The following is a 24928-nucleotide window of genomic DNA, read 5'->3' as shown; positions in this document are numbered from 1 at the left end:
CTATGGCCTCCACAAGTGATCACAGTACCCATCATGTGGCATATTGATCTTGGAAAAACATCTGACATGTGGCTGACAGAACTGAACACAGTTACTGAGAAGTGACACTAGGCTTAGATACAGCAGCCCAAATGTGAAATCTATAAAGTTACACAGACACTCTAGGTGGTATCAAGATTTGAGAATTCTCGAAATGAAGGCTCTAGAATTACTCACAATGTACAGATGAATTCTCCAGACCCGCACAGGCAGCTCTGCATGGGGCCTTCAAGACTATATACAGTACTGCAGAACTGGCCTCCACCACTTGACTCAACTGTGGCATCCAAAAATGGCCAGAATAGAGCAGATGTGGCCGCTATGACTGAACAGAAGACCTTAGAAGCAGCCTCCGGAAATATACTATTGTAGGCGTGGCCTCCACTAGGACTGGACAACATTCAGCAGGGGCTGCCTTTGGAAGGATTTAAATCAGTGCAGAAGCAGCGTCCAAGATTGGACACTGTACCACAGATATGGTCTCATGTACCGCACACGATACACAAGCAGTGACCTCTATATTTGGACACAGAAACCACCTGTGTTTTTTCCAAATGTAGACCCTAAACAAGGCGCATTTCTGCCCAGCCACTCATAGTTGTTGTTGGTGAAATCTGGGTCAAAGACTACATTCAAGGTTCTTCACATTTCTACCCTGAGCTTGGTTGGCCAAGTTTACCGGCGTGGGAGCTGTCCTGGGATGCAGCCATATGAAAATGACTATTTCACAGTGCTTTTTTTGACTTGTAAAACATTTCACTCCTTTTTCCCCATCATGTTTTTTCCCTCAGCCTCTGCCCTGTAGGCTCATTCCAATTACCCTTTCATTACTCCATGGTTACTCTCTGCTCCCTTTCCAGCTCCATTTCTCACCTGTCCTTCCCTGTCAGTGCGTATTGTCTCTTCCTGCTCTCCTTTTGCCATCCTGCATGTGTTCCTCACTTCTCTTCCCCTAGTCCATCCCTACTTTTTTATTCCCTCCCTTTCCTACTTCTTTTTCCATTTCTCCTCACTATTTTATTTACTCTCTGATCTAATTTCTCTCATCACTCCTTTCCCTATGCTCTTCTGTTGTCTCTTACCACTTGTCATCCTCTCATCCATCTCTCCTGTTTTCCAATTCTTCTGGTTCCCACTCACGTTCTCACTTTTGTCTCACTTCTCTTCCAACTCACCTCTTTAATCTTTTTGCTGAAGAGCATATCTGTCCACTTTCCACCATAAATAAACCACATACATATTAAAGTCTAAAATCATCAAACATGTGCTTAGAATCAATTTTAAAAAAATTTCGATACCACCATTTACAAGAGAACAGGTTTGCCAAGCATAATACTTCCCCATATGTGTTCCAGGAAGACTTCATTGGAATACGAAGCAAACTCATCAAATACTCGATACATTGGTAGGACAGTCCAACCTTGACTAAGGATCCCTAGTAAATGTCTCGAGCAGATAGTATTGTTAACTCAATAAAAAGACATTCTCCTAAAACAACTTACATCCATCCGATAGGAATCTTAACACTGCCATATGAAGGGGGACGGATCTCCCATGCAGTATGCTCCACCATAAATGTTCCAGAAAGACTCCCTCAGGATACAGAACAAATCTCAAAAAGTGCTCAATACGCTGCATTCTAAGAGTAGGGCAGTACAGCACCAGGTGAGGAAGAGTCTCTTTTAAGGCCCGCCGCAAAATCGACAATTAGATAAGACAACATCTGTCCCTGCTCTTACAGCTATAATTTCCCTCCTAGATAATACATGTAATCTACAGTGCATACTATTATTACATGCCTTTTTTTTGGGGAATTGTTTCAAGTAGGGTTCAATTGAGCCCAGAGTTTTTTTTATCTGAAACAATCTGCATTTATAGCTGTGAGCTCAATACTGTATCATAAGTGCCCGCCCAATCCGAGTTCAGTTTTATCTTTTTTACATTATCAGGAATGGACATAAGCATCCCTAGACTGGTGCCCAATTCTTTTATTAACATTTGACATTCTGAGTGCAATTCACCCATGTAATCTTCATGCAATATCCCTTCCCTAATCTCCTGGCTCAATATCGTGTAAAGTGACCGATCCTTGCTAACAAAATGTTCTGTACAAACTCAGTCTCCTCCATCCTACTAGACTCTCGAAGGACTAGAGCCCCAGCTCATGGCGAATGGCGGCAAACACCACACATTTAGGTAACCAGTACATAACCGAATGCCAAAAAAGAGCTTCATCGCCTTTTCGTTCCCTCCAAAACCAACCAGGAAAGAACTCAAAGCCATAGCTTAAACAGGGTACCACTTTCTGTCGATAAAGTTTTAGCACTGGGACTATAGAAAATGTGCCATATTTGCCATCAACCTTTTTTGTTTGGGATATATTTATCCCAAAATACAGCAAATACATCTCATAATGCAAAGTAATACATCTCATAATGCAAAGTATATATCTCAGGGTATAGTGTATGTGATTATTTATTTCACTATATGCAGTGCATTTGTCTCAATCTATATATATATTTGTGAAAGTGTGTTTGTATGTTTGGGGTTGGCTCCAGCCCCATTACAGTTGGTGGGCTGAAATGTTGGCCCAAGGTCGGCATACTAGGCTGGTGTGTAATGGCGATTAGTGACATTTGACCAACCCCACCATTCGCTCTGCACGGGGTGGAGTGAGGTTCGGCCCTGTGCTATCAGTATAGGCGATTTCAGGAGATGCAAATAACATGGGGGGTCCTGGGAGACTCTCTGCCAGACATGAGTCCTGGTTACAAGAGCCTTGCCCAGAGTCTTTAGCTCACTATCTTTCACAGAGGAGAAATATCCCAAACATATCAGTCTTTGTCCTGCCCTGGGGCAGTCCAGCACCGAAATGCTAGGCAATTCTCCTCTGAACAAGAGTACCAACAGCAACCCCAGACACGCGTTTCGGTCTGGTTGAACCTCATCAGTAGGGTGTAGCTGTGCCTCTCTAAGAATAGTGAGCAAGGGGTCCACGTCTGGATTCCCCTAGTAACTTTCAGGAGATGGCCTATTTTGCAATTTTCAACCCATGCAATACCTGGTGGTACCGCTAGTACTCTATATGTGTATCTCAGCAAGAGATGTATGTATATCCGTGCTGAGTGTATACTTTTAAATATAATGTATCCATCTCAATATAATGTATATACTGTCAGAGAGGACAGAGGAATGACTACATGGCTCAGCAATGGTTTAAGGTTTTTTTATTGATTTATGTTGACCCTCTCTCTCTCATCTAGAAAAGCACCTCCTCCTAATCCAGGCATCCCTGGCCCTGGGTTAGTAGATAGTGAATGCTACCCCCTACTTTCTAATAACTGCTTATACTAGTTGGGAGGATCTAAAGGCAAGGTGCCTTTTATGATATGATATGTTATTTATAATGCGCTTAATACCCAGAGGTTTCTAAGCGCACACCAGGTGATCGAACCTGTGGTGCTCCGTGTCGTCTTGCTTCCAAGGCGAGCATGTTGCCCCGAGCTATCCTCCTGAGACGCTCTAACTAGACCCCCTCAGGGGATTCCTAAGTGTGTCCCTGCCCTATCCAGTGATTAGTGTTCTAATCGGAATGGGAATGGGCCTTGCAGGTACCCTGCTTGATTCGCTCTTGAAGCTGTCTCACTCATGCTCTCCTCTCCATTCCCTTCTCTGTACCTCTTACTGGTCTTCTCCTCCAACTCCACCCACCTCTCTTCTCTCCTTGTTCTAATCTCCAGTCCCTCCAATGTCTCTCACACTTTCTAAACATTGCTTGCACCCTTTAATGTTACACTGCCTCCTCCACACTATTGCTCCCTCCTCCACACTACTACTTCTACACAAACACTCACATTTCACTTTGAACCATACACTTCACAGTCACTCCCTACACAATTTATTCCACCGGCACTCGTCACACTAACATGCTCAATCACACTGCAGTATCAGTTCCACTCCTTAGCCAATGCCTGACCTTCTGCAGAAATGACCTCCATAACTTGCAGGCCTCCCTCCTGCTGGTCTCTTGGTCATCCACCTCCTCAACCTCTGCGCTCACCCAAACAACCCACACGTTCGGCTTACTATAGTTTTTTTTTTTTCCCCCCTTATCTTGCTATTGATTCCATGTTCCTCCCCAATCTAGGCCCTATCTTCCCCACCTTGGGCATGTCAAACATTGGAAAAACCAGAACTAGCTATATAAGCCCTGCCCATATTCTCCCCATCGATCTGCCACGGAAATAACAATGTCAATTCTAGTGGACAACAGTTAACGTTTGTTTTAGAGATCTAACCTGAGTGCCTATGAGGAAAGTATACCAGCAAATTACTCCACTTGTTGTCCGTGGTGGTCTATCAATTATCTTTTGAGCTTGAGTGGGCTCGCCAGAATTGCCAGTGTGCAGCTTGCACTCCTCTCATTGGCTTTGTTTGAATGCGGCTCTCCACCGCAGTTCTCTCACTCCACGCAAGGCCACCCCAGTGGTGTGGAGCTGTGTCGGTGTCATGGCAAACACTGGCAAGCATCTTGTAATGGAGGTATGCCTTGAGACAGAGGTTTCATCAAAAGGACATACTGGCACAAGGGGGTCAGGAATTGGGTCTTCTCAGCGGCCACAGCACTCCCCCTCAGAGGTAGGACTGGCACTGGATTTCTCCCTGGTAGGTCTCCCACCCATGGCTGAGAGGGGTTCCAATCCCCTCTTGACAAGTGCAGGTTACTGGCCTTGTCACAATGCATCTCAATATTAAATGACTGAACCTCAGTTAATAACATATATTTCAGTATATGATACATGCATTTCATTATAGGATATATATATATATATATATATATATATATATATATATATATATATATATATACATCTCAGTCGTATGCACCTTCAATTATGTCCCTAATGCCACCCCCATGCAAAGTCAATATTTTCTATCACATCTAATTGATTGCTATTTAGCCCTTCTTATATATGCACATTTTTAGTATATGAGGCAAGTTTTACACAACTGTTTTCCAAATTACATATGAACAAAACACAGACAAGTTGAAATATGTGAACCTGGCACATTTCTTAATTAACATTTATCAAATGCAAAATTTGCATTGCATATGTCATGTTATGTAATGGGATATGCTTTTACATGGTGGCATTAGCCTCTGATGTGGTCTCACAGCACCAGGGCTTCTGTGGAAAACAGAAGGGGTTGCACACATACCAGTGTTTCCAGACCATCATTTCTGGTAGGAGAATGAGTTGTTAGGGATTAAGGACACAAGGAGAAGACGGAATAGGCAGTACAAGGTAGGGTAGTGTTCATTTCTGCATGAGGGCATGTCATCTCATATTACCTGGTTTGAGTGAGAGGTCTTGCAAAAACTGCAATGGAATGGCTGACGTGCAGATTATATGCAGAGTTTTATTTTATTGGCAATTCCTTGTACTGTCATTATGAGTCCTCAATAGCATGGTTTACGGTTGCATGATGGGCTCGAGATGTGAGCAAGCAGTACAATCTAGTGAAAAAGAATTATTGATTTGGGTATGCCAAAACCTCTGATATCAACGCCTAGAAGCGGTATCCTGGGATTGCCTTAACATATGTTTTCTACTGCAGGTGATTCTGGGAGGACTGTGTGAGGAATAAGGGTGTGGAGAGCAGAGTGAAGGAAGGAAGGTAAAGTCTAGCAGGCCAATCAGAGCCTAGCTTACTTGGTAACGGTCCAGTGTTGGACAATCAGTGTACCTATAACCAACTATGTCTGCTGCTAGAGGAATAGAGTTGGTGGGTGTTGAGAGAAAAATGGGAAACTACAGGTGCTGCTGCGACAGGCCCAGCATTCATGATTCATGGGCATCTACTCGAAAACCAGTGCCTCCCATCATCCCCCATATCTCCATCTAGCAACCAAGCTCCTCTTGAGGAGTGAGTTCAATGTCAGGGCCTTGTAGCAGCGGGATCCCTCCCATAAACAACCAGAATTAACCAATTTGTGAGCCCTATCCAGGCTGGGAAAATCCAAGAGTGTCAACCACTGCCAGATCTAGATTTTGGTGCAGTGGGGTGAGTTGTTCGAGAGGGGGCACTAAATCTTCTAAAGAATTCGAGGTCAGTGGCGGTGGGTGAACATGTTTAGCGATGGGGCATAAATATATTTGACAAATTAGCATGAGCAACGGAGTTTGGTCCTTTCCCCAAGAAATGTTTTTAAATAACGAATAAAGGATTCATTTTACAGCACAGTTTTTATATAAAATTGGAGAAAAAGCAATCAGTTATCTTGGGTAACATAGAACTAAAATCCAATAGATGCCAGCTAACCACAGCACACAGGAGCATTCTACAAAATGTTCATGATGGAACTTTTAAAAGATGAATTCTCAGTCATAATTATCTACAGCCCGCCATCTCTGGAAGTAAATATAGTCTTGTGCAAAGAAGAGAGTCATTGGACAGCCAGCTGTGGGTGAATGTGTTCAATCTCTGATGTTTACAGTTGAAAAGGGAACATCTCAACTCTGTACTGCACACATCATGGGTTTTATACAATAGCAACACATTGCACAATTATTTATGCTAATATGAACCTTAGATTTTAACATGTTCTAATTGGCCATTTTACTTAAAGGTCAAAGCCTCACTTGTGTCCCATTGGACACAAACACTTCCCGAAACACATGACTCCCTACAAATTAGCAAGACTAGGTAGTTTCCCAAATTTCACTGAATCATCAACACATGTTACAACCTTAAAGCTAGACAAAAACAAGTTCCCAAAAATGACATCTTCAGTCTTTTTAGCACACTGTGTTCAAGACATAAATAAACTGTCTGGTATTCTATTGATTCATTTTTCTATCTTATCTTTTATGATTGTACACCATTTTCGTTTTATGAATCATACGACTGAGAATCACATGTTTGTATATTTAATTCTACCATCTCACTGTACCTTGGCTTCTTTACTGCCCATGGTACTTTTCCTGTGCTTCCAGCACTTTTAAACCTTCATGGGATTCTGAGACCTGCAGCCATCTATAACGCAATTGCTGCCTTTTAGCAACCTATATTCTACTTCAGAAATCTATATTCTGTGATAATTATGTTTGTGAGCAATGTAAGCATGCCTATATTGCCCTTAAATAAGTGTACCCAGTGTCACCTATTTCCAATGTGTTTGCCTTAAATAAGGGCAGCCTAGCTGCCTCAATAGACAATACTCCTGAGCTTTACAATGTTAGACAGGAGAGAGGGTATTGGCCCTAAATACCATATTTACCTGTCTGTAATTAAAGAGTGGAGGAGAGGCTTCTCCTTTACACTCCACCCTCTAGTCGACCTATTCGACCACATACCTATTGTTTACCCTCCCCCGCATGCAGTATACCTATGCATCCCTATCTCTGCCACTTATAAAGAACCAATAATGTCTCTAATCATATTGTTTTCTCCTAGTCCATTGTATATGTACCCTTTTTCATCAAAGGTGTGGCATTTTTTGCCTTCTTTTATTATTTGTATAAGTCGGGTAATATCGTTAAACAACATTTGTATCTTTTCTTCTGGGGGGGGGGGCAACCAGCTCATTCATTCATTCATTTTTCATTTTTATTATTATTTTCTTCTCTCCTCTTTTTCTCTTTTTCTTGTAGGTAGTAGGTTATTATTTACTCATTTATAAACCACATTCTTTCTCTTCTCCACCCCATGAAATTTTATCTGTGCATGTCCCATTTGCCATCTGCTTGGAGTCCATTTCCTGGTCATCATCTCGCTTAACTTCTGTTAGAAAATCTTCCAACACATTCTCTTTCCTTCTCCATTTTGATTTCAAGAATCTTTCATCAGTTCTTTATTGTTTTTGTTTCTTCTGCTTTGCAGCAAGTTCATGGGCCCCTTAATTCGGGAAAGGGTCATGCTTTAGGATGCATTGTCTTCTTGAATAAAATGGTCAGTCGAGGGGATGTAAGGATGGAGTCCATCAAGAAGATTATTGTTATTATTATTTTCTTCACTTCAGCAGCAATGAGCAGCTGGCTGGGTCACCCAAGCTCTTTTTCATGACATTTAGGGCCTTTCTCCCTCTCGTAGGCTCGGTTGCTGAGAATACTCAGAGTCAGGTGTTCCCTGTCCATCTGAAATATAATAAACTGGGTGAATCTTTTGAAAAATAAGTACATTTTATTATCCATGTCCTCCTAAAACCTAAACATTACTACTTCAATGCTCCTATTTCTCTAAAACATTACTCCTACATCCTAAAATATTGCTACTAAATTTCCTCTTCTTTAATCTAATTGAATTGCTGCTTCTTCTCCCTCTTGTGCATACCTTAGGTCATCTGTGTTTATCTATGTTTATACCTGGGTGCGCCTATAACATAGGACCAAAAAGCACACACATATGTTGCGTTACCCCCACTTGCCCCACCTTTTCAGATGCTCACATCCCATTTTGTCCTTCTTATTACAGTGTAAACTCAAATGTCATCTCCAAACTCCTCTTTAAACTGAAAAAGGAAACATTTCTCCTCTATTCTTGATCTAGGTTATTTATAAATGGTTGTGTCCTGCTTTACACTAATCAGGTTAAATCATCCCCTTGTTAATAATATAAAATAATAAAAGACAAAACAAACAACATGACAAATACAACAATAACACAAAAGGCTTCTTCTTCAGCTGCTCTTCTTTTCCTCTTGGCTCATTCGTGGATACAATTGTCCTTTGTTCCCTGCAGAAACCAGAATGGAGGCAAAAAGTAATGATAAATCAACAAAGAACTGTCCTACCCTAAAATAGGCCTTTCTTCCTTCTTCTGCACTCAGTGCACTGGTCTAATTGCTTGTGCATTGCTTTATGTCCATGGTCAGGTAGAATACAAGCTCATTTTCTTTTTTAAGAAGAAACGATGGTGCACTTTGATTTATTATTTTGCATGATGCAACATTTTGTTCTTTGCCTTGTAATCCTTCTTCCAAATACGCAGGGCCGTCGTGTTTCCTTTCTTTGCTGTATTTACTCTGGTGAGACACAATTAACACCTTTATCACCCTTTCTACCCTGATCTACCTACCCATGATGCTGGAAATAAGCATGGGTCATATTAAGTGAATGCAAATGTGGCATATATGCATTCAATGTTTGCCTATCACTACATTTTCATATCCTATTATTCCTTTGTTTCTTTATTAAAATAAAACATATATCAACCATACTTTTCATTATTTTACATTAACATAATCATAAAAGGGGATACTCCACTTTCTTATATCCAAAGGGCTTCTCTTCCTTCTTCATTAAATATGGCCATACATATATATAAATATATATATATATATATATATATATATATATATATATATATATATATATATATATATATATATATATATATATATATATATACTATTCTTTACCTACACCTGCGACACTTTTCTTGGGGAAAATACTATCAGTTTAAAACCACTGTATCCCTCACTACCTTTCACTTCTACTCACATGGGTCCTCTTTCTCCTAATAATGATCAATGAGGGGAGATTCACACACGTTTTGTGTCCACTGGTACCTACCTTTTCTTATTTATCCACTAGTACCTACCTTTTCTCATAATGTTTCTTCCAATTGTATCACTAAACTCCACTTGGCCATATAGACATTCCTCATGTGCTCTAAAAATGACGCCCTTTTTCCCTGCAACATAAATCAACAGTTTTACATAGCACACACACATATATATATATATATATATATATATATATATATATATATATATATATATATATATATATATATATATATAATAATGTTCTTGTTACTTACTCTCATACGTTGTTGTGTGCACTGGCAGGAGTTCTCTCATTATGTTTTTCCTCATAACCCCTCATTCTTGGCTCTTACAGTTGTATGGTACTGTGTGCCCTTTATGTCTTATAATCCCTCCCCTATATAACATATACTACAAAAATACTATACACTCTATATTCTCTTATGTTGTGTTTTAGCAAAACATGGGGTTACTGTTACTTAAATTGGCTCTATACTTGCATTGTAAAAATATTGTCTACTATTGTGGGGGGTATATACATATTCAGTGTGTGTGTGTATGTGTGCGTGTGTATGTCGCTCCCCCTGCTTTATGGCCATAACATGACAAATCTCTAATGTAATTATCGCTGTGTTTTTCCAAATCTCATGCATAATGCCCTCTCTTTGCATACCCCAAATTCCCCTTCTCTTCACTCCTTCTAATAAGCCAACCATCATGAATACTACTGATCCATAACATGCTCAGTACTTTTGCAAAATCCTGCTTGTTTCTGTTTGCAATCCTTTACTGCTAAGTAAACTTCCAATAAACAAGCCTATGGTTATCAAATGATTCTATCTGTGTTCTTCACCAAAAGCCATCACTGTCCTTCAGTTGTATTTCCTCATTTGTGCAACTCCTAGCTTGCTTGCACTAATTAATCCTTCTTTCTGATCCATAAATATACTGTATCTAAATAAAAACCCTATATAAGTAATCTTAATAATCTGGCCTTTATTCTTGAAAGCCATACTAATCAGGGCATGTGCTCCATAGCAAATGCTTCTTTGCCCTAATGGAACACTCTTTTATATTTCCCTTTATAGTTCCAGGCCATAAAATACTAATGTGACTTCTTGTGTATTTACATAATGAATCCCTAAAATAATGCGTTAGTCACTTACTCAAATCTCTTCTCAATATATCTATTAATATGATACAGAAAATGTAAAAATGGTATAAAAAGATCATGCTCTCCTATCATATAATGTATATAACTTCAGTCTTGGTGCTAGTGAGAGTGTTCCCTCTCATTACTGTTTCTTCCCCCAATCTGAATACAAATGTTTGTGTCAATGCATGCGCATGTAATGGCGCTCTTGCAAAAAGTGCTTATACTCTTATTAATTCCTGCTATACTCACATTAATATTTGTCGTGCATACTCTGGTGTCACTTGTTATTACATTAACCTTCTCTGTTGTGTAATTTGCATTCATAATTGTATTTTTATACCTGGTGCATACCTGGCACTATGTGTGATGTTAGGCACATTTTCTTTTTTCAATGATTATGTGCTGTGCAGTCGGGGAAATGCTGTCCCCCCTCTTTCTCTCACTAGCTACCAATAGTCTCACTGTCTAGTTATTTGCAGCTCTCTAATGTGCTTTCATTGCAATCTTTATCTTACTCTTGCTGCCCCATGCCTATTTCCTCTCTTACCATTATTTATCTCCCTCTCTTTTCTCGATCACTTTCCCATTTCCCTCTGCTGACGTACTTCCTTGCTTTTCTTACTGTTGCAATTTATGTGAAAAGGAACTGTGTGCATCTGCTCTTCCTACTAACACATCTAAGAGCCCTTCCAGCTGTTGCAGTCATGTATATGCTACTTAACGCAAGGTTTTGAGGCACCTCCATGTGCTCATTCATCGTGTATTGAAAACCACTGGGCAAGGCACCTTTCCCTCTTCCAAATATTTTTCAATAACATGCCCACATTTTTAAAATGGTTTCTTTCTGTGCATACTTATAATATATGCAAGTGTTGGGTTGCCCCTCCCTCTTAGTGTACAGGTAAGTTCGCATATCACTGGAAAAAATCAGTTTGTAGCGACAAATACTGCACATGACCTCTACTTTTTCATATCATTAATTTATTCAAACACTTCTCAATAAAAAACACATATATGTGGTTTTTACAACAGACACATTGGTGCAATTCTTTCAACGAGCCACGTTATACAATACATACATGGCACAGAGAAATATACAATGCATGCAATGTTTTCTAGGGGTTAGTGCAAAGTGCTATAAGTGCAAAAAGACATCCATATTTGAAACAGTTGTTTTGTTTATGCAAAATGGAAATTAACATGCAGATACATCTAACATTTATGCCCCTCCTACTTGATGTTGTTTTGTTTAATGATTCTAAACATTATTGTTCACAATTCTTGTGTTAGTTGCTGCAAGTTAACATTTTCCTGTGTTTAAGATGCTCTTTTTTATGTATATTCCACAATGGGGAGGGCAATTATACACAATATCTGGACGACACAGGGTGTTTCGGCCCTTCATTGAAGATCCGTCCGCTCCCGGCGTTCGTCTTTGGATGATTTAAACAAGGGCCTTCATCAAATTTATAGTGAGTTAAAAAGCAGTGTACAATCATACAACTATCCCTTCATCTTGTATTTTTGAAACTGAATTTAGTTAATACATGGGGATTTCTGAATATTCGCTTTACTGGGAACTGATTGGAAAAGCGTGTACTCTCACACTTTCTTCAACTTGCGCGCACGGGGTGCTACTGTTGCACCTTGCAGGCTGAAATGGTTGGCAGGCTGCCCTTACATTTCTGGCTGTTCTACACCTGGGTCTTAGTTATGTCCCACGTATATGTGCCACCTTGCTTATTTTCTAAACGTGTGTGGTCCTGGATGCTTCACACAGTCCATGCTTTGTGACTATTCTGACAATCGTGTTAACCGCCAAGCATACATGCCCATATATATCCTCTCTAGCCCTATTCATTCTTACCTTTTATAGTTAAAATCTATAGTTTTTCAACCTATTTTCCACATATAAATTGATGAGCCTCAGATCACACAATTTAAAAAGAGAATCATCTTGTTCAATTAACTCATTTTATAGCTCATTTTCTTCATATATTCACAGACTATCTACACCGACCACTCATTACCTTATAGAAATGTGCAATATCTATCTTTACGCACCCTCTCTCCATCATTATAATTATGTTGAAATATTATTTCTTTTCAAACTCCCATTTCGAAAACTTTGTCAACTAATAACTACCAGTTAGTTTAAAATAAATATATTTCCTTCATATTGCATTTCAGCATAACCCAAGATACATCACATAGCTCCTTAAATCAAGACCAATTAGCACTGTTCCATTTTTTTACACATTTTTAGATACAGCTGCATATTTACCGATCCAAGCTTATCTGGAATTGCACAATATTCTGGAGAAAAGGCAATCTGGCTTCAGTCCACATCATAGTACAGAGTCGGCCTTGCTAGACCTTAAAAATCAGATACTTGAAACGATGTATAACAGGAAGCCTGCACTTCTCCTGCTCCTGGATCTGTCGGCCGCTTTTGACATGGTCAACCGCAAGATCTTATGCAGACACCTCAAAGAGGCTGCTCACTTCTCAAACGAAGCCACGGCTTGGGTAACATCTTTCCTGGAAGATCGGGCCATGAGGGTCTTCTCTGATCCTGCACCGGCCATTCCATACCCCGTTGATTGCAGAGTTCCAAAGGGCTCATGCACCTCCTCTACACTCTACAATCACTTCACGTTACCACTATTTAATGATTTAGAAGAGTACGGCATTGCATTCACCAACTATGGCGATGATACGCAAATTCTCATACCGTTATCAGGCTCCTACGAGCAAGATCTGAACTCCCTTAATTAGAGCTATGCACTCATCCAGGCTTGAATGGCAGAAAACGTCCTATGTCTCGATGAGGACAAAACAGAAATCCTTCTGGTAGGCCCCAAGGAAATTCTAAACAAACTGGACAATCAATACAGCTCCTTCAGCATCGAGAACACTGTAATCACAGTCTCTGCTGCAGTACAAACTATCTGTGTCTACCTTGACTCCACCCTATCGATGAACCGGCAAGTTAGCGTCATCTCTTCGTCAGCAGCTCGCACAACCAAAATCATTAACGCAGTAAAACCTCACCTCTCGGCCAAAAACTGCCTCAACATTGCCAAAGCCACCATTGGAGCCCCATTGGACTACTGCAATGTCCTGCTCCTTGGCACCTTCCAAAAACCTCAACAAATTACAAATCATGCAAAATTATACTCTCAGAGCAGCACTCAGTATTCCCAGAAAGGGAGCATATCTCTTAAGCCAGGCGAGACGCCCACTTTCTCCCAGTCAGGGAGCGGATCCTGTTTAAGGCCCTCACCATCACACATAGATGTCTCTCTCAGTCTGCACACTCTTATCTGGCGGAACATATTCACCATGTGCCAGCAAACAGACCTAAAGGTACCCAATACTCACACCAACATTCAGTCCCCCTCTTCAAAAGAGCCAAAGCCAGTGGTGCCAGCTTCGCGGTGTTAGCACCAAATAATTGGAACTCACTACCGCTCAACCTAAGAAAAGCAGCCTCGCTCACTGTGTTTAGAAAAGCTTTGAAAACAAAGCTATTCAACTAGATTTTACTGAAGCTGCTCCCTTGTAACTTGAACTAACTTGCTGTTTTACCGTCTTTAACCATGTAAAGTTATCCTCCATGTATTCTTTACCCAAGTGAATTCTTTGTAATATTCTGTATTATGCTATATCCATGTAAAGTTAATTGCCATGTATTCTGTATCCAAGTGAAACTTCTGTAACAGCGCCACGATGCCCCAAGGCCGATGCGTGCATTATAAATTCAAATAAATAAATAAAAAATAAAAGTGCTTTTTTTCAGGAATATTTCTATTATCATTACAGCCCAATCAAAATTGGCACTCACGTGTGTGTGTGTGTGTGTGTATAACATTTCAGCACTGAAAAACATGTCCCATCTTTTTCTTCAACATCCCCAGCCCTACTGGCATCTATGACCCAATGGGTCCTAAATGAACTGGCCTCAACTTAAACTTTCAATGCTTAACTTAAACTACATTGTTCATGCAATACCTGGCTCCTCTTCCTTCCTGGGAGCTCTCTAAACATCTACAAAAAACGTCCTAATTGCATGCTACTTCATCGATGTGTGAAGCTAAACAACCATTGCCTTTACAACTGAGCTACCTAACTCTCAGACTTTGTCGTCTCCTACATTTCTTGAGGACTACAGGCTTTTTCTGCGGCACACCACTGCCTATGTCTTCCCTTCTTTGAAGTCTGCCCACACAGCAAAGGAATGCCGTCTTTTGAGACAATCATAAATCTCGCACTGCCATAGAATCAGAGCTGCTTGTTTGCTAAAGCTGCCTTCGCTTAAAAGGAATGTTGCTGTTATCTCTTCAAACCACGAAGAACTTAATTTATTAAAGAATATTTCTGCCGCACACAAGCACAGGAAAAAATATTATCTTTGCCTATCCGCTCAGCACTACTCATTTTCACAATTTACTAAATTTCAGCATGGAATAAACACTGTCTATTTTACAGGAAGATTACCACAAGCATGAAATTCAAATGCTGACGATAATGCCTGCAGAGAGTATGGGAGTAGCGGAAGTAGTCATTTAATTCCGTGCCTCTACTCCACCCATACAACTCAATGAGCATATGTCAGAATATGAAAAGTGTGCATATGCTTTTAACGCATGATTTGCACAGTCTTCCTAGCACATGAAGTCCAATTAACGTTAGATGGCTGCAGACCCAGGAGCCAGGGGACCGTTTGGAGTGGTTGAAGAGGTGCGAATGGTGAATGATTTAAAATAGGATGTATACATAAAGCTGCATGCTCTGTAACACAATGACTACAATCAGGTGCATTTTCTTTCAATAAGGCTCTTTGCAGAGGCTCTCGGTTTCCATGCTGGTAATTGTAGGCTTCCATTTAGAATGGGGAAAATAAAGCTTGACACCTGCTTTTTTGTAGAACTATATTGTCAGGTGGCTTTATTATTTTTTGCATGTTTCAAGTCAACTCTCTAAAAAGTAGTGTTATTTTAATTCTGTGATGTTTTATACCATTACACTCCTGTCAGTTGGCTGGAATAGCACCACCTTAACCGTCCCAGTGAAAAGCCAGAGTAATTTCTTTTCCATTTCCAGCGCTAACTACTTCACATTACGGGTGTCCAAAGACACCTGGACGGATACAAGTTACACCACAGCAAAACAACCAGCTGCTCTAGTGGTATCTTGAATATGGGTCAGCAGATACGACCGACTTTGAGCAAAAATACAGTCAATGATGGTCTGGGGAACTAGTAAAACTCAAGACTCTTGGGTGCATAATCAAGCAACACACACAGAAGACACACACACACTCTTCACAAACATCCTTTATTTTTAGCTTAAATATATTTATAAAATTTACACATTATTTAGGCCTAAATAAAATAGACTTGAAAAACGTAACCTTTTTTTAGCTCATACCTTTTAAAACAAAAAACAAGTGTTGTGCTTTTCTTTCAATCAAGGCAAGCCATGCTCAGGCTAGCCAGGAACATCATTTAGGGGTAGCCAGAGGTTGCAACGGCGACCCCTGAGGTCTCCCTTGCGACCAATGGTGCTGCCCTGAGCTGTGGGCAGCACCATGTGGCTCTTTCCTTCTGGAGTGGCTGGCTTTCTTGTTCAGGCCCCTTAAGAATAAGAACAGTAGTGCCACAAGTCTAGCACTTTCAGCACTGACCCTAAATAAGAAAGAATAGGAATACCAAATAATGTGTCTTTCTGGAATTCTATACAATAATTGCTAGACTCATTAAAGGTTTATTTCAGGCACACTTCAGAGGGTGAGTCAATGATTTAGTCTGTTCTTAAACGCCTCAACTCAGCCTTTCATTCTTCTAAGGTCGATAAATGAGTACCAACACAAGTTTGGGTGATATTGGGTGTATTTTTTTCTATATATACCTTTTAAACGTAAGTGCTATATAATAACACATCATTATAATTTGGCCATGGACGTCTGCTTGCATTCACGGTAATTTTGTAATATGGGCCTATACACACTGATCTTAACGATTCATATGGTGATCCATTCTTGTATGAAATGTACATCACATTATAGTGATATCGTAACCATATTTTTCGTAGTGTACAATGCTATGTGATGCCACTTCCTGTTTTGTCAACGGGTGAAAGGTTGTGTTCCATCACTTCCTGCGATATCACTTCGGGGTGGGGTCAAGTGACATCACTTCCTGTGATGCCATCAGGGGGTCAAGAGATGTCAGTTCCGCTACCCCTGGCATTTTTGTGAAATGACGTCCCTGAGGCTACCTGCCTTGATTTACTAAAAAAATGTAAAAATGGAATTCCTTTGTTTAAAAACAAAGTTTTTTAACTCAAAAAAGAAAAAAAAATGCTTTTAGATTCAACACATAATGAATGATGTATCACACAACACACATAAGCCAATGAAACTGGTACATGACAAAAACACAACAAAATATACATAATTTGAAATTGACACAGATAAACCCCCTCATGTGCACATAATATTTCGGCTGTCTTGTCCTGCTTAGCAGATGTATCCCATCACAAACTTGACCCCATTTTGGAGTATGACAACCCACTCTTCATGTTATTTTGTTGCCTCAGGTCTCTCTAAAAATGACCCCAATTGGAGTTTAGTGTGGGCCCTTGAGTTCCCTCGAAAGACGAAATTGAGGTATCATTATTTCCTTTAACACATTTTTATTACACTTTGTTATTTATATAGCTACATAACACAATATAAAAACTTCTCTTTACTTCCCGTTTCTTCTAGATTTTATACAATGCAATTTTCCCTTCCCTTATTTTTGTTCCCTGCACAACGCATATACGTTACCATAATAATTATGAGGCTGGCTGGCTTCCTGTTCTGCCAGGCACAGTGAAATGCTCTGAAAACATGGGGTCTACTGCAGTTTATCCTCACCCCTCATCTCCTGAGCAAATTCCCTGTGCCTGTCAGTGCAGGGGAACATGGATTATTGCTGTCTTAAGATGGTCCCTATCTTCGGTTTCCAAATGTTAAAAGATTAATTCTCTGCCATAATTCTCTACAGCCAGCCATCTCTGGACGTAAATATACTCTTGTGCAAAGGAGAGACACATCGGGCAGCCGGCTGGGAGTGAATTCATTTAATCTCTGCTCTTTGCAGTTGAAAAAGGACCATCTCAACTCTGTGCTGCACACATCATGGGTTTTATACAATAGCAACAAATTGCACAATCATTTATGCTAATGTGAACCTTAGATTTTAACATGTTCTAATTGGCTATTTTACTTAAAGGTCAAAACATCACTTGTGTCCAAAACCTTCCTGAAACACATGGCTCCCTTTGCAAATTAGCAAGGCTAAGTGGTTTCCCAAATTTCACTGAATCACCGACTCTGTACTGCACAAATCATGGGTTTTATACAGTAGCAACAAATTGCACAATCAGTTATGCTAATATGAACCTTGATTTTAAGATGTTCTGATTGCTCGTTTTACTTAAAGGTCAAAACATCACTTGTGTCTGATTGGACATAAACACTTCCGGAAACACATGACTCCCCAAAAATTTGCAAGATTAGGTAGTTCCCCAAATTTCACTGAATCATCAACGCATGTTGCAACCTTAAAGCTGGACAAAAACAAGTTCCCAGAAATTAAGTCTTCAGACTTTTTAGCACACTGTGTTCAAGACATAAATAAACTGTCTAGCTTTCTATTGATTAATTTTTCTATCTTATATTTTATGATTGTACATCAGTTTCGTTGTATGAGTCATACCACTGAGAATAACATATTCTCCTTTTTAATTCTGCCATCTAACTGCACCTTGGCTTCTGCCTAGTCTGCACAGGGCAAATTTCCTGTGCTTGCGGCACATTTCAACCTTCATGGGAATCTGAGACCTGCAGCCATCTATAATGTAATGGCTGTGTTTTAGTAACCTGTATTCTCCATCGGAAATCTATATTCTATATTAATTATGTTTGTGAGCATATCATTATATTCTATATTGCCATTAAATAAGTGTATCCAGTGTCATCTATTTCCAATGTTATGTATTTCCAAAGTACATGCCTTTAATAAGGGCAGCCTAGCTGCTCCAATAGACAATACTCCTGATTTTTAAATTGTTAGACAGAAGAGAGGGGTATTGGCCCTAAATACCATATTTACCTGTCTATAATCAAAGAGCGGGGGAGAGGCTGCTCCTCTACAGAACCCATAGTGTGTTCCAGCATTGCTTGTATAAATCAGTTTCATGAAGCTGTGCGCAAAATATTTGAAATTAATTGAATGATGTTGCACTCACAATATATACCAGCTTTGGACCTGTATATCGCGTTCATCATGCTGATGTCACCCCCTTTCTGCTCACCCACCAATCAAACACATGTGCCCCTCACACTTCTTGCGTGCATGTACACATACCCACATACAAACAAGTAAACAGAAACATACATGTATATACATGCACACACACACACACTCATTCAAAGTTGTGCATAAACACACAGATACACGCAGACTGCATAGCACGTGAAACATGCTTACACACACACACACAGAACAACCCTATGCAGCAAGATTCACCTTCACTACCACATAACCAGAACAGAGTACCATATAGAGCTCTTAGGCAGGAAGTTCAGCTTGGCTTCCTAACAACAAAATGGCAACCTGCATGCTTTGGCCAAGCGTGCCACACTAGTATGCTACTGCACCACTCAGCAGCTTAAACCTGGGCGCAATTTTCCTTTTTTTTAATTAATGACCAATGAGTCAGCTTAGCAGCCGGGTTGAGTGGGGGGGCTGTACAGGATGGATGAGAAACCCAAGGGGTGTGCCCACTCTCTCTGGGCCCCCGTGTCCTGCCATTAGAGCCAACCCACCTGCAAGGGGCCAGTGCTGCATGGATGCACCTCTAAGGGCAAGGACAGTGAATTAAAAAAGTGGAATAACTAAAACAGGTGAATGAGGTTCAATATAGGTTCAATATAGACATTTTAATTTGTATGGTGATGATGGAACTCAGGTACTTTAGATTTCTCTATGTCTTGTCCTTCGAATGCAGTGCACACATTTACATCTGATTGTTTAATAGCACTAGCGGAAAATACACAACCTTGTGGTGGACTTATGACAGCATCAAAAAGGCAGGGTACCCTAATCACAACTGTTCTGGGTATTGGTCCAAAAGAATCTCATAGCAACGTAGTTTCTTGTACTGTTGTTAAATAACTTCCAAAACTACAGTGTTGTATCATTTAATAACAATCCTCCAATTTATAACACGTGTTTTGACCCTTCCTGTGTCTTTTTCGAGGGCAATGGTAACATTGTTTAGTCTCAATTCTAACTCTTGAGTCCAGTTTGCTTGGTTGCGACGAACAGCGATGGAGACTGAGTGCTTATATCACATGGCAGTAGGTACTATACAAATGCCAAATAACATAACATAACATAACATATATATCCCTTGAGTCTCCCTGAAACGATTTTTGGAGCCGGTGAACGCAGATAGACACATGAGTTGATGGCCTTTTTGAAAGTGAATAATTCATGAATGTCCCTGACATGTCAAGGCAGTGAGTTCCACAAGCGAGGGGATAATAATGAGAAGGATTCTCCTCCCACGTGTCTTTTTATGGAAAGGGATGTCCATCATTAATTGGAAGGAAGTCCTGAAATGCCTGGGCGGGATTGTTCTATGGAGTTTGAAAGTAATACATGGTGACTTGAAAATAATACGCAGAGACTGGAATGCTATTCTATAGTCAACAGGATCCATCTTTCTTTTGGTAAATTCAATTCGACAATGTACATATGTGTGAATGTAGCGGTAGGGAGCTGGGGTTGGGGGCATGGGGGAGTGAGGTGGGGCATGGGGTAGGGAGGAGGTAATATTCAGGTCAACCAAAACTAGCCGACCAAACTGCAGAATGTCAAATGAATGTTTTGCAAAAGATGCACAGCCAAATGGAACAGTTCATATACAAAATGTATTCAAGGGAATGAACAATAGGACATCACACCTCACAAGCTCTCTGATATAGTGGCTCTGTCAACAAGAGAGCAGCCATTTACAACCCAACTGTATAAAAAACGGAAAACATCCTCCTACACACTGGAAAATCCTATAGAAATAAATGTATACAAAAGAATTCAAACAAACAGTATTTCTTTTTTCAACACTTTCTAATTTCTTTCTCACACAAAATGCAAACAAATCTTCCTTCCTTTGATCACTTGTAATCAAACTGCCCTTCGTAAAATATTTAATTTGCACATCGTCAGCACTCTTGCATAGGTAATTATGTATAATGGGCAACTCCATTTTGCCCCGCTGGGTAATTGCATGCTAAACCTGCAGATTTCTCTCAAACGCTGTAAAATGGCAATCAAATGAATGGATCAAAAAGAAATATAACAAACAGTATTATTTGTTTCACCACATTTGCATGTTACTTTTTCACAGTGTAAAATGCTGACATAATTCTTAATGTTGGGTGTTTACTTATACTCAAACAGAACCTGCTGAAATGAAATGTGCCAGAAAGTATAATATAGGAGGGTTGGACTGATACACTCGCATGTAAGTAAAAACATGAGCAATCAACATGCCACAGTATTATGTTTCCCTAAGTTGCCATCAAGGATATTCATTAAGAATGCTCGGTGGGTATGTTGCTGGCCAGTGGCGACCACATGATCTGAAAAAATGAGTTCACTGCCAGTGGAAAAGCATTCCTATGACCGGAGAGAGGAAAGCCATATTCAGTGTGCAGCCAAGTAAAATGGAACATTTGAAACCTGAGGCATGCAGTACTTATAGAGATGCATAACTGAGCCAAAATGTTTTTAAAAGTACAGTAATGTGAATTGTAAGTGTATGAAATGCATACTCTGAGCGATAAGAACATACAGCTTTGATACAACTCAAATCAGATTTTTATCAACCATGTAAAGATTTCATTTTATTTCTTGCATTACAAACTTCTAAATCATTGCATTTTAGGCAAGAGGGGATAATGATAAGTATGCCATAATTTGCATTAGTGTAACATTTGCATTCCCTACTCCGACAAAGCTGAACTTTTTTTTAGTAAGTTGCAAAGAGTGTAGTGTCATGAAAAGATGTGTTTTCTGTAAGAAACATAACATGAACATTTTACAATTTATAAGAGAGGTCATACATGTGAATATTGATTTGACTACTGTGATGAATCTAGTGAGATCATCACTGAGGCCCCAGTATGGGTTTCCTCTCATGTGGCTGGGGGAAGGGAGCCGCTACCTAATCCTGACACTGGGGGCGGTATTATGTGGGAGGATCACATGGGAGGTGCTCATATCAGGGTGAAGTGATAACCTCTTCAACCCAAGATTCCCCTATCATTCCTAAAACTCTGATGGTATATTGTAAAATTGAAAAAAACAATGTTTATTTCACAAAGCAATTCAAAATAATTGAACATCAAAACCCCAAATCCATTATGGACTTCAGGATCCATAATGCCCTTGGTACTGGGACAAAGAAGACAATGCCATTAACCATAATGTGCAGTCTGGCTGTTGTAGACCACAACACCTGAGTGGGACATTTAAACTCAGGAATGAGTTGCAGGTGTCAGAGGATGCTGGAGTAGCTGAGGCAGAGGCAGACCAAAATGCTGATTCGAACGCAGAAGAAGAAAGAAGAACGCTTGCTGATGCTGACACGAGATATGAAGGCATGGCACAGTAAGTGCAGTGGGAAGCGGTGTCTGGTTATGAAGTCCGACTGAGAGCGATGTGCCACCAGCCTGACGAGCAGTGCTTCTGTATGCAGGAGGACTGCCAGAGCTTTTGAAACTCCGGGAAGAAGCTGTGCAACCCACAGGAGTTACGTGGGAGCCGACAGGAAGGCAGAAAGCAGATAAAGGGTCCACTGCAGCACCAGCAAGAGAACGGGAGACGCAATAGCAGACTGGTGAGTTGGCCTAAAGCTAAATGTAACCCTGGGGCACTCCAAATAGAACATTTATCAAAAAAACAATACTTTTGAATACCGAACAGGTAAAGCAGTAAAAGGGCATAATTTCCCTTACTTGGGACACCAATTGGGGGAAACCTATAACCTGCATTGCCAACAGCCAAGAGGCTGTGAAGAAGCAGAAGAAAGTCATCATGGGCGCAACTCCCCTTATCTGGGATACCAACTGGGGGAAACTTCTAACCTGTGTTACCAAAGGTCAAGAAACTATAAAAAGAGGGAGACGTTTTTCAAACCTCCACACAAAGTAGATTGATGTGGAGAATCTTGGAACAACTATTGCCACATAGCATCATTGAAGTTGTAGGAGTTTATATCCTGGCAAGCGAGTAAACCAGGAAAGGGACCAACAGTAGTTAGTCCTGGCTGTAGAGTGAACCAGGAAAGAAGATGTTGTTTTGTGGAGTGATGGAAAGAACATTTAATTTGAAGAACAAGTGTGGCTTTATCAGAAACAGTTGCTGTGCTCTCCTGACAAAAGTTACTCATTGAAGGCAAAAAGTGATATGCTGACAATTGCTTTGATTTATGAATTTTTGTTTTTGAGAGAAAGACATTTCTGCTTTTCCAAGAGGGATATTGGGAAAGACCAATTGTTTTGAAGTGGTGGAACCAGTGGTTATGAAAGAGAAATTTACTTTAACAAGTGGAAGGTAACCTTTGAAGGAAAGGATGTTGTGTGTTGAACTGAATAGAACTTTATTGAAAAATAACTTCTCCAAACGTATTAATGTATTGATTCAGGGGAAGGGAATCCAACCCTGGTCACAAGGAGTACTTTTCAAAGCTTAAAGGTTTAAACTTTTTGAATTGAATACAGCCATATGTTCATTGTGTTATTTTGTTTTATATATTAGTGTGAGGGTCAGAAACGTTTGGACACTATGGGGGTCATTACAAGGTTGGCGGTAAGGGGTTAACAGCGCCGGTAAAGGTACCGGTGCCGTTAAGGCCTTACTGCCGCATTACGAGGTCCTTTAGCGGGAGCCGCTAAAGGACCAGCATGCTAACAACGGGCCCGTTATTAACGGGCCCGCTGTTAGCATGGTCCCCATTCCCATTGAGCCCTATGGGGGCTCGAATGGGAATGGGTTCCCTGAATGAGGAAATACTGGGTCCTCCAAGGTTGGAATGGCCTGGTAATTCTCTATTCAGGGAATCCGGACCCGGTATGCGGTAAGGGGGTAGCCATGGCGCTAATGGCACCATGGCTACCTCCACCCTCATAATGACCCCCTATGTCATCTTTCTTTAGTTAGTTTGCTAGGTAGGGACTTCCCCGTTTAGGCGTTTGTCTCACCCTTTTCATTAAATAAAATGGCAAACCATGAGAAATCTTTTCTTTTGTGTCCGTCTCGCATTTCTGACCGCTCACACTACTGTTGATAGCCACTGGGGTTTTAGGGATTCACAAAGGGAATATTCCCTAAGGTATACCCGATGTCCCATATGGCCTCAATAATACACCAACTCTTGAGGACAGTTGAAGGGTTTTAATTAAAGAAGTTGAAAAGGGGCTTACTTAGGGAAGTCCTTCTCTCGTCCACACGGGGTGGTTCCCCCTAGCCCAGGTGTCCTCGACCCCAGGATGGTCATTAGAGATCAGTTACACCTACTAGCTAATCCTCTGGCTGGGTGGTTGTGAGGCCCTATAGGCAAACACCCTTTGCCTGTGACTCCCTCTGGGAGAAATCTACATGAAACCCTAACCTAAAACTCACAATAGAATTAGTACAAGTATAGGTGCCTTTCAAACACTGAGGCCCCATTTGGTCCTATTGTTCCAGGCCCTTGTACGCCTCACCCTGATGTTCTATCCTTCCTCTTCCTTTATTTTACTCTCCTCTCTTTCATCCTCCCACTCTCCTTTGTCTCTCCCTCTATTATGCTTCCCTTCAATCCCCCCAATATTCTCTCTTTACTCCTACTCTCCTTCCCGCTCTCATTCTACCACTCTCCCTTCTCCTCTACTACTCGCCAATACTACAACTCTCCCATCTCCACTACTTCAAATCGCTCTTCTCATTGTTGTCACTCTCCACTAGTACTAATATCCCCTCTCCACACTACTACTCTCTCCTCCCATTGTTGTCCACTACACTCTTCTCCCACTAGACCACACCCTCACCTTCTTCCATAGTTACCCTCCTTTCACTCCC

General features: G+C 40.5%; 1 long non-coding RNA gene across 1 annotated transcript in view; it reads right to left on the bottom strand.

Annotated features, from left to right (window-relative positions):
* Positions 1 to 4999: 4999 nt before the first annotated feature.
* The window catches only part of LOC138527614 (uncharacterized), a 278990-nt gene continuing 259061 nt past the window's right edge, over positions 5000 to 24928 (bottom strand). Inside the window, exons 4-5 of the long non-coding RNA XR_011283955.1 lie at positions 8834 to 9064; positions 5000 to 8177 (exon numbers count right to left, since the gene is read on the bottom strand). This is a non-coding gene — a long non-coding RNA (uncharacterized lncRNA). The remainder of the gene's footprint in view (positions 8178 to 8833; positions 9065 to 24928) is intronic.

This window comes from Ambystoma mexicanum, chromosome 14 (genome assembly GCF_040938575.1).
Source record: "Ambystoma mexicanum isolate Mex_15411 chromosome 14, UKY_AmexF1_1, whole genome shotgun sequence".
In the NCBI taxonomy this organism is placed as follows: Eukaryota; Metazoa; Chordata; class Amphibia; order Caudata; family Ambystomatidae; genus Ambystoma; species Ambystoma mexicanum.
The sequence above is the reverse complement of the archived record's forward strand: the minus strand, read 5'-3'. Positions and strand labels throughout refer to the sequence as shown.